This window comes from Elephantulus edwardii, unplaced genomic scaffold (genome assembly GCF_000299155.1).
Source record: "Elephantulus edwardii isolate Elephantulus edwardi_28Jun2011 unplaced genomic scaffold, EleEdw1.0 scaffold00008, whole genome shotgun sequence".
NCBI lineage: Eukaryota > Metazoa > Chordata > Mammalia > Macroscelidea > Macroscelididae > Elephantulus > Elephantulus edwardii.
In genome coordinates, this window is record NW_006399758.1 from 17,506,386 (window position 1) to 17,520,290 (window position 13,905).

The window sequence follows — 13,905 nt, forward strand, 5'->3', positions numbered from 1 at the left end:
ACAATAGGATAAAGATGACCCTATTAACTTATGTTGGTGGTGTAGAGTAAGGTTGGACGGTGTGGAGTAAGGCCTCAAATGGTTTCAAACGCTGCTCTCGCAAGCACTGCAGGGCCACAGCAGACTTATGCACCTTGGTGGATAGTGCCATGTTTTCATTTTAACTGAGATTTGCTGGTAAAACTCCTTATCCAGAACAACCTATTCATTCTTTCAGCATGTTGTCTGCAAGCAGCACTGGTTCAAGGCCAGGTGCTGAGGATAAAGTGTTGTTAGGCACCATCAAGTCTAGTCCAAACTCATAGTGACCCTGTGAACATAGATCCTCACCTCGCTTGTCCTACCTGCATGCCCTCACAATCTCAGATCTGAGCACAACAATGAGGAGAATTAACTAGTGAGCCCTAACTGAGCATTAGGTTGAGGTGGGCAAGACATGCAAATGGGAAAAACACTTGGTTTCTAACCCAAAGATTGAAGATTGGAGGCCATCCAGAGGTGGCTGAGGAAAAAGCCCTGGTGGGCTACTTATGAAAAGTTAGTTACAGAAAAACATCCTTCTACTCTGACACCCATGGCTTGCCATGTGCCAGAGTTGACTGGATGGCATCTGGTCTGTGGTTTAATGGAGAGATTTCAGGCAGGAGGTTAGGTGGGTGCAAACTATATTTTGGTCACAGGGAATTTCTTCAAAATGATTAAATCAGGTGCAGTAAGTTCTACATTTGTGGAAAGACGTCCTGGAAGGCAGCACAATGTGATTTCAAAATGTCATTAAGATGCTCTTGACCCTCCATAGGGTTTCTAAGACTGTAAATCCTGGTGAGAGGTGACTGCCCATCTTGTTCCTGTGAAGTCACTGGTGGATTGGAACTACCTGTTGGTGAGCAACAAAATTCAATACAGACTCAGCCAGCAAAGGTCCCCCTTCAATGTGGTACTTTCTCACTATTGCCATTGAGTTGGAACCCACTTATAGCTGATCCTCCATTGTGCTTCCGAGGCACAGGAGGCGATTGCCCATCAGTTTCCTGTGAGAGCCACTGCTAAGGTAAAACCCCAAGAAAGCAATGGTCTTTGGGTTAGTTGCCCAACTTCTCACAGGCTCTGCCTCTATAAGGGACTCTATGAACAATGGATCTGAGCCCTTCAATGTCCTGTGCCACCATCACCATCACTGATATACTTGATTCTATTGTCATAGTCACTGTGTCAACCCATCTTGTTGAGGGTCTTCCTCTCTTACACTGACCCTTCACCTTTTCAAGTGTGATATCCTGTTCTAAGGACTTGGCCTTCTTAATAAATAACGTGCCCAGAAAAGGGTTGTATTCAAGTCTTGTCTCTTTCCCCTGCCCATTGGAGCAAAACAAGTTACTTAGACCCTCAATCCTCTCATGAGTGAAATAAGGATAAAAACAGTGCCCGTCTCCTATCTCTGGGATTCTTATCATAGTAAATAAGGTAAGTTTTCACACTAAGAAATAAAAAGTAATACTGTCAAGATATACATCATAGTTTCCAGAGGCAGCAGTGTGGCCCCGTAGCTGGTGTGCTTCCTGCATTAGAGGGTTGGTTTCTTCATGTGGAAGGTAAGCTGGCAAATGGACCAAGGGTCTCTAAGATCAAGGGCTGAGGTCCAACTCCATGGCCTTGGCCAGCTTTCTTAATCTCTCAGGATCTCCATTTATTCTTTTTTTAAAAAAAATTCCTTTATTATTATTCATTTTAATGAAAATTTACAGAGACTGAATTTCCATTCATTCTATTTCTTCTTTTAATGGACACAATAAATAGAGTCCACTGCCTAATCTTATTTTAAGCATCAAATATATTTAAAAATTCCTGAAAAGTAGAGCATCAAGAAAATCCTCAGTGAGATGGATTGACACAGTGACTTTAGCAATGGGCTTGAGCAAGGTTTGTGAGGATGGCACAGAGTCAGACAGAGTTTCAATCTGTTGTATGTAAGGTTGTTATGAGTCAGAGTCCATGTGACAATATCTAACAAGAGACAACAAAAACCACATAAGCAGTGCCTAACTCAGGGACATACTGTGTGAGCTATTAGCAGGGGCCACTGAAAAAGAATGAGGAAGTTGCTCTCTGTCACCCAGTGGGGAATCACGTACTGATGATGACTAAATTGGGCTGGGTCATGAGCTCCCTGCCTGATAGAGGATCTTTCCTCATTTCCTAACAGAAGAGTGATGTGGGAGCAATGCATGACTGCTAGTCTCTATCACTGATTCTCTGATTGCAGCATTAGTCACCAGCGAAAATGTGACAAATCCCAGGATGTGATGCTTGAGACTTTTTTCCTGAAACAAGAATGGGATCTAACTCATGAAGTGAATCATGAGCTATTTGAAAGGAGCAAAGCTGGGGATTGCCACAATCCATTTCCAGATAAATAGAAATCAATGGAAGACTGCACTGTTCTACAATGAATTGATTTTATGAAGCTGCTGAATTCTGAGAAATTGAGTGTCTTCCTGCTGACCAGAGGGTTCCAAGACTAACAAGGGCTTCAGTGTCCCTCAAACAGTGTTGACTTCACATCTCGTAAGCACTGCTGCCAGATTCAGACAGCAGACACTTTGAGGCGGAAGATGTCTTTGAGGTAGGCATCTACATTCCTTCAGTGATGATAAGGTGTGTGCCAGTGCTGTAAGAAAGCCTTTACAGTAAGAAAACCTTTCAGCGGTCAAGGAGAGCTTATTTCAGGAGGCCTAGGGTGAGCGAGGAAATATTCAAGAAAGGGATTGTCGGGACTTCTACTGCCCTGAGCCAGACATGAGAAAGAAGGTTTCCTCCTAGGTGAGATCTTTGGTACCAAAAAAGGCTCCAGTTTAAGCCTCCTTAAATCTAGTATTAGATGGGTTTGTTATGACCACTTCAAATTACACTATTAGTTAAATAGGATGATATGTCCTAAATAGTACGATATGACCAAACAAACCAGACTCAACACAGAACAGATGAGACTAACAACATTTAGTCATGTAGACTCACTCACTGCCTGGGAGACTAGGACCATCTGGAAGCTGCACTTGGCAGCAGAGTGAACCCATCCATATAAGATATGGGAAGCAGGCTTAGTGGTAATAAGAATGTGATTGTGTGATTAGTGGTAATGGGGTGTGATTGGCTTGTTGAGTGTTAACACAGAATAGAAGGGAAGTGAGACATGTTAGACAGAGAGAGAGGTGAAGTATAGCTGATCAGATTGACGGGAACTAGCCAGGTAGGTAGGAGGGAAGTTCAGGTGGCTTAGAGGCAAGGAATTGCACTGCTGACCCAAAAGTATGTGGTTCAAATCAGTCAGTTGCTTCACGGGAGAAAGATGGGCAATCTCCTCTATGTGATTTTCTGCCTCTGCTAGAGGGTCAGCTAGGCCAATTTCAACTCAATGGTACCTGACAACAATAGCAAGCCAGGTAAACACTGAGCCCTAACCCAAAGGTAGCGCTTCTCTGCAGGTTCAAATCCACCAGCAGCTCTGAGGGAGATAGAGCTCTCAAACCCATTAGAGGGTCACTATTGAGTCAATTCCATCACAATGAAACCTTCATGATCAAAGATATATCTAGGCAAAAGTTAAAATTTTAGACCTTATAATACCTTATAATAATATGCAGCCTTGGATGCACTCCCCAGTCTATGCCAGGAAATATGGCCAACCATTGTCTGTCCAATGGATTAGAAGAGGTCTATGTTTCTTCCTATTCCCAAGAATGATGATCCAACTGAATGTGGAAATTATTGAACAATATCATTGATATCACATCAAGCAGAATACTGCTGAAGATCATTCCAAAATGGCCTGAACAGTACATAGATAGGGAATTGCAAGAAGTTCAAGTGGAATTTAGAAAAGACCGTGGCACCAGGGATATCATTGTTGAAGTCAGATGGATCCTGGCTGAGAGTAGGGAATACCAGAAGAATGCCTATCTTTGCTTTACTAACTATGAAAAGGAATTTGACTGCGTGGATCATGACAAGTTGTGGCTAACACTGAGAAGAATAGGAATCCCAGAGCACTTGATCATGAGGAACCTATACCTGGACCAGGAGGCTGTTGTGTGAATGGAGCAGGGGAACACTGCATGGTTTGGAATTGGAAAGGGAGTGAGTGCATCAGGAATGTATTCTTTTTAAAAAAATTTATCATTTTTTTGTGCATGTACCATAAAATCTGATCTGACTGGTACCAGAAGAGATTGACCCTCCTTCTCCAACAGAGCATCTGGTGGAGTCGAACCACTCACCTCTGGGATTGGAGTGCAGCTTCTTGCCACTAGGCTACCAGAGCTCCCAGGAATGTATTCTGTTTCCATACCTGTTCATTCTATATGCTGAGCAAATTACCCGAGATGCTGGACTCTGTGGAGTGTGGCATCAGGATTAGAGGGAGACTCAACAGTAACCTGCATTATGCAAATGACCCAACCTTGCTTGCTGAAAGTGTGGAGGATCTGAAGCACTTGTTGCAGAAGATTAAGGAATGCAGCCTTAAGTATGGACTGAGTCTCAATATAAAGAAAAAAGTTTCTTACCACTGGCTTAATAGGCAATGTAATGATGAATGGAGAGGAGATTGAAACTGTAAACAGCTTCATCTTGTTTGGATCCGGAGTTAACACCTTTGGTATGAACAGTCAGGAAATACGGAGATACATTGCAATGCGCAAATCTGCAGTTAGGGACCTTTCCAAATTATTGAGGAGTAGTGATGTCAGTTTGAAGACTAAGGTGCATCTGATTCAGGCTATGGTCTTTCCGATTACTAGCTATGTATCTGAGATCTGGATGATGAATAAGGATGACAGAAAAAGAAGTGATGCCTTTAAGCTGTGGTGTTGGAGAAGAGCACTGAATATTCCATGAACAGCCAAGAAAACGAATAGACATATCTTAGAAAGGGTGCAGCCCAGAGTGCTCTTTGGAGACAAGGATGATGAGGGTTCGCTTAACATACTTTCGACACACTGGGAGGTGCTATTGCTTGGGGAGAGACATGATGTTGGGAAGTGTGGAGGCTCGGCAAAGGAGAGGAAGACCCTCAACCAGGTGGATTGACAGAATGACTGCTGCAATGGGCCTTTGTGTTTCAGAAAGTGTAACGATGGCACAGGTCAAAACTGGTTTCAGATCTTTTTTTCATAGGGTCGCTATGCATCATACTTGACTCGATGGCACCTAACAACAACAACAATACAGTGCTGGAAAGAAAAGCAAAAGAAAAAAATTAAGAGAAGAATAATTTTAGCATAGAAAAGGAGTATGGAAACGAGTTAGTAATAAAGGATCTCTTGAATAATGTGGAACCAGAGTCTATCCATTAAGATCAGTCTGGTTGCTGAGAACCCCGGGAATTCAGGTCTCACATCACCATTCCTATAGCTAAAGACATAAATTCAAACAAATCTTTACAGGCTTAAATGTACATTCTGGACTAGAACACAGTTTATTTTCAAAAAATAATTTACCAGCTGTTCTTACCTCCTAATATGCCCTATAAATTTCAAGACAGTTCAAAATATTCCACAAAACCCCATAGTGGGATGTTTGAGTGATCAACAGAAGGAGAGCATTAAATACAGTCTCGTGGGGTTTAAGCTTTGCTGTCTTGTATCTAGTCAAGAACTAAGATAGTGTACACATTTCTAATCATCACAGAGAAAATATAACCACTAGAAAAATGTAAGGACCTGGTCTGTAGATATGAAGCCCTAGTTGGTAAGGTGATTATTGGGTAGTCTCCTAACTGAAAGGTCAGCTATTCGAACTCACACGTCTTTCCACAGGTAAAAATATGGCAGTCTGCTCCTGCAAATGATTACAGTTTTGGAAACCCCAACGGACAGTTCAGCTCTGTCCCATATGGTAGCTATGAGTCAAAACTAATGCGATGGTGATAGACTTTGTTGTGTATCTTTTCAAATATGTAAATCTGTGATCGTTAGTTTGGCCATGACAATGCGAGATGGTAAGGAGTTCTGGTGGCCTAGTGGTAAGAAACTGTGCTGTCAACCTGAAGGCTCACAGTTTGAATTCACCAGCTGCTCTGCAGTAGAAAAATAATCCCTTCCCATGAGATTTACAGCCCCTGCAGATCCACTGGAGGGTCATCTATGGGTCAGTTCAGACTCAAAGGTACTCAACAACAACATCATGGAACATGGAACCCAGATCCAATATTGTTGTTGTTATGTGCCGTCGAGTCGTTTTCGACTCATAACAGGCTTGATGTTTAATCAAAAGGTGATTCTTCTGTACACAGTCCTTGGTGACTCAAAACCACCAGCTCTGAGAGTATTGATTCCACAGAGGCAGTCATTTCCCCATGAAATCTGTAATAGATTCAGGGGTGGCTCTCCAAACAATATGTCTACCTGGACCCTGTGAATGTGACTTTTTTTAAGATAGGTAAGATGAAATTAAATTAAGGATTTCAACATGAGATAATCCTGGAATAAGATGAAACTTAAATCCAATGACTAGAGTCCTCAGAAGAAAAGAAACAGTCATGTGAGGCTGGAGACAAAGACTGGAATGTGTAGTTACTTGCTATGGAGTGCAGGTTCCAGAAGTTGAACTTATCCACTGTCTCTTTCCACAGATGTAAACAATCTGATTCCTTCAGTCATTCATGTGAAGTTCATGTGTACAACTTCCATTTACATTTTTTTAAAAAAGCATTTGCAATGACTTAGTCATTGGTTGTTACTGTACTACCTGGGCTCCCATATTCATAGATGTTATTGTTATCTACTTTAGGGTAGGAACTAACAGCTGAACCTACAGTGGATTTTGAGAGGAAGTAAATCATACAAGAGAAGATTGTCTGTCTTTCTTCTCAGTAGACCTGGTGGATTCGAACTGCATTACTGTGGGTTGGCAGCACAACTTCTTACTACTAACCCATCAGAACTCCATATTCACAGGTCTGTTGTTTTTGTGTACCATCACCAGTTGGAACCAACCCATGGCTGATCCTCCACAGGTTTTCAGAGGCAGTAAATAGCCTGGAAAGAGATTGCCCATGTTTCTCCTGTGGAACAGCTAGTAAATCAAAACCACGTAGCTTTGTGTTGGCAGCACAATTCCTTACCATTATGAATTAAATCTCAACATCAAGAAAACAAAGATTCTCACCAAGGGGTCAACAAACAATATCATGATAGATGGAAAAATGATTGAAGCTTTTGGTAATTTAATCTTGTTTGAAACCACAAGCAGGACGTCAGGAGATGGATTAGATTGGGCAAGTCTATCAACAGGGATCTCTCAAAAAATGCTGAAGAGCAATGTCAGCTTGAAGACTAAGGCATGCCTGATTCGGGCCAGGACATTTTCAGTCACCTGGTATGAATCTGAGAGCTGGACATGAATAAGGATGGCAGAAGAAGAATTGATGCCTTTGAGTTGTAGTGCTGGACAAGACTAAAGAATATTCCATGGACTGCCCAAAGAACAAACAGATATGTCTTAGAAAAAATGCAGCCAGAGTTCTCTTTGGAAGCAACGAGGATGAAACTCCATCTCTCAGGTCATGTTGCTAGGAGAGGTATTCCTCGGAAAGGAATATCATGCTTAGAATGATGGGAGGTCAGTGAAAGAGAGAAAGACTCCCAACAAAATGGACTGATAAAATGGCTGTAGCAATGGGTCCAAGTGTGTCAGAGATTGTGAGGATGGCACAGAACAGGGCAGAGTTCAGGTCTATTTTTCATAGGGTTGCTATGAATCATATTTGACTTTATGGCACTTAACAACGACAACAAACCACCAGAGCTCCCGATAGGGGTTAGAAGTTCGACATATGCCTCTGGATAACACAATTCAATTGTAACAGTGGCACTAACTAAATTAATATTTGTGCCTTTTCTAACGCAGAGGAATTTTAAAATAAATTAATATCTATTTTGATGACTCACTTATCAAAAGTTTAGCAATGCCCTCAATTACTTGTGTAGATAGGGCCTTAATGACTTAAATGCAAGAAGAGACTAATATGAGGAGTTTAGATTCTCAGGCAGCCACAAGGAACTATCCAGCTCCCATGATTTTGAACTGAAGATAGGAGTAGAGTTGAGGGTTGGAGAATGTATTCCTGTCATACAAGTGCACCAAGCTGAGAGGGGTTACTTTCCTTTTCTCACACCGAACCAGACAAGAACCTTAGGGTTGCTCTTGGACCCAATGTTTTGTTTCCACCCAACCAGCTAACTGCCCCAGTTTTTGGCCAAGGATATAGAAATCAACTCCAAGTTTATGTCTGTGTGACTGGCCTCTCATCTTCCAAGAAGTGGCAAACTTGCACTTTCTGCTTTCTCTCCGAGGAGGACAGATGGGCTGGAGACAGGAACTCGGGCCCCACCTCTCTTCGGTCAACTCCAAGCCCAGCAGAACCTCTGTTGTCCTCTGCTGCCATGGCAACTGCAGGAGAAAACACCTGGCTAGGGGGATCTGGGCCAAGGCCCACTGCAGCAACAGCAAGGGATGAAGAGGGTATTTCCGGGACAGTGCACGAGCAATTAGAGACGAAGAGGCCAGATCCTAGCCAGTCAGCTCTCACCGTCTGGAAGTGTTTGACCTCGAGTTTAAACCTCAGACGCTGAGAACACAGTTTTTGAAAAATCAATATAATTGCTTTTGTAAGCGTTAAATACCTATGGACTCTTTGCAAGTTCCTTTCTGATTCTTTATTCTGGGGCACGATAACCAATAAGAGCTCTGGCCTCCGATCTTGACCCTTAATGGGGTTTATAATTACAGCAGATCCGCAGAGAGTTCCCAAACACCCCAGCACAGCCAGGAGGAGACCAGCTGTTTGTGCACAGGCCTCGAGGAGAGTGGAGTCTGCAGACAGTGAAACATGTTCTCATATTAGCGTCCTGCTTACTAACGCTGCCCCACCATGCTGTTAACACAGTCACAGGAGTCAACATGATTTCCCCGTGTGTTTCTTCTCTTCACTCCTTTTCCCATCTCCCCCCACCCTCCTTAAAACATGGAGTTTTAAATTTCACGTTCTGTGATCTAACTTCCCGTTTCCCACTCACAAACAAATGACATCTGGCCACTCTCAACAATAAACTTGGAAAGATGAGACATTTCCTGTTAGTTCTCCACGTAACCCCTGCTTAAACTTTCAAATTCCTGAAAGAATTGCCTGAAAAATAAATGGGTCATTAAAAAGTGAGGAAAAGAGGGGGGAGGGTCCCTGCCACAACAGACCTTTGACAGTTAATGCTGACAACTCTCTGAAGTAATTCAACTTTTTTTTTTTTTAAACCAAGTCTTAGCACTGAAAGCCCTAAACGGATTTATAACCATCTCATGTTTGGACCCACCAGCACCTCTGGGGGAGAAAGATTTAAACCCATGCAAAACATGTGGGGCAATTTTACTTTGTCTTGTAGGATTATGAGTCAGAATTCGGACCCAATGGTAAAGAGTTTGGTTCTTAAAATTTTCCACTAGGCTGTTGGATCCAGCTTCATAGTTTACTTGCCCAGTTCCTTTGATTGGTGATGGTTGTAGAGCTCATAGTGACCGTGTGAACAACAGATCTGCACACTGTTCTCCCTTGGTGCACATCCTCATCAACTCTGACATACTTGAGCCCATTGCTGCAGGCTCTGTGTCAATCCAACTGATTAAGGGTTTTCTTCTCCTTCTCTGATCCTCCACCTCTCCAAGCGTGATGTCCCTTTCCAAGGAATAGCGCCTTCAGATTGGAAATATTATTACAAAGTACTCATCTGGTTTTTAATCCCCTTATCTAGCTACTTAACTCCCTAGAAATTGCACATGGCCTTACAATCTCAACAGTTACGCAACAAGGCAATCTTTTCACATTGACATTTCCAAACCAGAATTTTCTTCCTCCTCTTTTACTGCCAACTGGGTCTTTCTTCTTGGAGGCCCTTCCCTTATCACTCTCTTATTCTGCGTGACTATGGTTGGTTACTCCTCACCAAGGCCAGCTCCTTTGTCCACACTTCCTCAGTCTCCAGTGATGCCCACTCTGTCCAAGCTCAGATCACAGCAGATGGAGGATGATGGTTCCTCTCCCACTCAGCTGCAAAGTCAGTGATCCAAGGCATAGAATCACATATATCCCCGTTTTCCCTTTCTACAACTAACCCTCTGTACACAGCTTTACCACAAGTTTGGACTAGTTAAAGAATTTCTTAATAGGAATCCTGGCCTTCACTTCCTACTCCAGCCAATCCAGCTGGTGTGCCACAACTATCTTTCTAAAGCATCACTCCAATTATCATTTTCCTGCTCAACATCTTTCATCGCAACCTCAGTCCTTACTCATGGGGTGGGCTACTACATGTGTGTGCTACCTGCCTGTCACTGAGGAGCCCATGCTGAGAGAGGCTTTGTCTAATATTTGCTGTGTTGTCTTGACATTTTGACATTCTCTGACATATTTTAACAAGGGACCTTGACTTTTAAATTTTTGCTTTGATAAATAATAGGTAGTCTCCAGAAGTATTTGAACTACCACAAAACACACTTACTGCTGTCCATTTTTGTTGTTTTTTCACTTTTTTTTGGTTCATCGCATCTTTAGCAAGGGGACTTTGGTGACTTAGACTATAGCTGTAAAATGTGCTGCTATTTCAAAAGTTGAACATCTCCAGTGGTTTGGATCAACCAATGGCTCTGTGTAAAAAGAATAAGACCACATTAGGCTGGCTACTGTGACCTCTACTAACTCCTCCAGGGATTAAGAACTCCCCATTAAGAACATTCACAGGGCAAAAATTATTTCTGTAAGGCCAAATGCTCCCGCACCTTCTTCTATCAGTTCTCAGACAAACAGTCCCTTCCAGGGCTCTTGTTGTTCTGCAACTGGGTTCAAAATCACATTACAATGGCCACATAGAACTCGCAGAACTCTGACTATGTTAGGGGAATTTAAGAGAAGTTGACAGGTTCCACAGTAAAATTCCTTCCTCAGTCAGGACAGTTTCTCAGTTGTGTTCATAAGTCTTTGGTTTTAGTTCAGTGTTACAAAACTGTTTTAATCCTGAAATTATGGCATCTCTCCCCTACTCCTCCAGGAAGCCTGGGTAAAAATATCTATTTCTGGCTCCCAGGGGTGATGTTGCTATATCTGTCTGTCTCATGTCACTCTCTCCTTCTTCTCTGTTGCTGTTCCATGCAATCTCTGTGGTCCCAAAAGATATTGTGCATCTTTGCTTCTTCTTTCTTGCTGGAAATGAAATTATCATCTTCTACCTCTACCCATGCTCAATTTAAGTCTGATAGGATGGTAAAATTGGCTGATCCCTTCAAGTGTACACCTGCTATTTATATGTTCCTGCTCTGCTGTGTGACAGAAGTGAAAGGCATGGCTTGGAAAAGAATTTTTTACATGTACCGTCAAATCATATCTGACTGGTACAGGAGGAGATTGTCTCTCCTTCCCCAGCAGAGCATCTGGTGGATTCGAACTGTGCACCTCTGGGATTGTAGTTGCAGCTTCTTGCCACTAGGCCACCAGAGCTCCCCTGGAAAAGAATTTTGACAATCAACCTGTTACACCACTGTCTCAAGAAGGTCTTAGACCTCAAGAAGGTCAAGCCAGACACAAGTCTGAAGGAATATGGAGGCATTCTTGGTTTCTAGATGTTTGCTACACTAATATCCACATTATTTTGTGCATTGCTAGCAATGGGGATACAGGCAGGTAGGTATTATCTGAGTCTTCAAGGAACTTATAACCCAGGAGTTGAGAAAGATAAATCCTCAGATTAGGAAAGAGGGGAAAAAGAAAGGATTGCTTGGGTAAGGAAGAAATGATGCCTAAAGTCCTAGAATAGCTTGCATTGTTTAACTTTTCTCAAACTCCAATGACTCCCATCTTGCTCTGAATAAAAGCTAAAGTTCTTTCAATGGCTTCCAGGACCCTATGACCCCTGTTTGGGCCCCTCTCTCTGCCTTCATCTCATCTTTCACTACTGTTTCCTGCCTTTCAACTACACTAGCCTTTACTATAGGATCTTTAAACTTGCTCTTCTCTCTGCATGGAATACTTGTCCACAAGATCTCAAGGTGGTTTCAAGATATATTGAATTGTATTTCCACAAAATGTGTTAATTTCTTGGCCTTTGGACCTTTTGGCCTTTGGACCTTTAGATGTGATCCAGTTTAGAAATGGGTTTTTATTGTTGTTGCTCCATCGATGAAGTCATACCACTGTAGTGTGATTGTTGAACCTAATAATCACATCTGAGTTATGAAAATAAAACAAACATGTTTTATATCACACACACACACAAACACACAGGAAAAGATACCCTACCTAAAGATCATCTACAAGCCAAATGCGTTGGTTAATATTGTGTATCAATATGGATATTATCTTCTGTATAACGTAACTATCATATGTTGTAAAGCCTAGTCTCTATAAGGTTAATGAGGCAGGATCATTGTGTTGATAGATGCTGTTGAGTTGGCTATGACTCATAGCGAGACTACAAACAACAGGTCTGAATCTTGCCCTATCCTGCACCATTCTCATGATTTCCCTCATGTTCAAGCTCATTGTTAGAATCACCGTGTCAATCTATCTTGCAGATACTCTTCCTCTCCTTCTCCTTCCATGTGTTGCTTTTTAAATGTGTAAGACATTGTTGGATGTTTCCAAGAAATGTCTCCATTACTCATTTTTACTTCTAGACTTATAACCACAGTTAAAGCCAAACAGGCAACAAAAGGAGAAGTATAATTGGTGATCCAGGAAGATATACAATAGACTCCCAAGAATGTCTTAATATTTTCCCTAATGTATATAAACAGAAAGCTGGTGAATTTGTGTGGAATGGCTATTAAGGGTGTGGGATAATGGTGCAAGGAATACTTAACTGAATCAGTCTGAATGTAGTCATTTAGGTCCACTAAGCAAAACTTCTTCACTCAATCTTTCAACTCAAGAAGTTAAGAAAGGGTTAAATAGTCTATTTAGTTGACTCACTGAAGCATGGATTAGATGGTTGCCTAAACTAAGTTGAAGTTCCAAGTCTGCCTTGGCTCACTGCAGAAGGCAGTGTCCAAAGGCTTAGGCAAATTGGCATGTTAGAATCAATCTATCAGGTTAGACCCATAAATCCAAATTTGGGGTGCCCAGAGAATACACTATTTACCACAACAGTGAAAAACAAATTTGCGAAAGGAATTTCTAGAACCTTTAATCTCTCATGATTACCATTTTATGTAAGCCAGACATGGAGTAGGAACTACCCTAATTTAATTGTTGTTGTTGTTATGTGCCGTTGAGTCGTTTGCGACTCATAGCGACCCTATGTACAACAGCCCTAAACCCTGCTCGATCCTGTGCCAATCGCATTGCCTCTGACACACCCATCCCGATTACCCCAGTCACTGAATCAATCCACCTCATAGAGGGTCTTCCCCTCCTGCACAGTCCCTCCACCCTCCCGAGCATGATGTTCTTCTCCAAGGACCTGTCTCTCCTTACCACATGTCTGAAGTATGTCAGACGAAGCCCCAGAATCCTTGCCTCCAAGGAGTAGACTGGTTTAACCCTCTCCAGGATAAATCTGTTTGTTTTCTTGGCAGTCCAGGGTACATGCAATACTCTTCTCCAGCACCACAGCTCAAAGGCGTCAATTCTCCTTCTATCCTCCGTAGTCATTGTCCAACTCTCTGATGCATAACAAGTGATTCCAAAGACCATGGCCGGTATCAGGTGCACCTTAATCTCCAGAGAGACACCGTTGCTCTTGAGTACTTTAGAGAGGTCCCTAACAGCAGATTTTCCCATCCCGATACGTTTTTTTATTTCCTGGCTGCTGGTTAAGACATCTAATTATAATGTTCTTCTTGTTGTTGTTCTGTGTTGTCATTGTT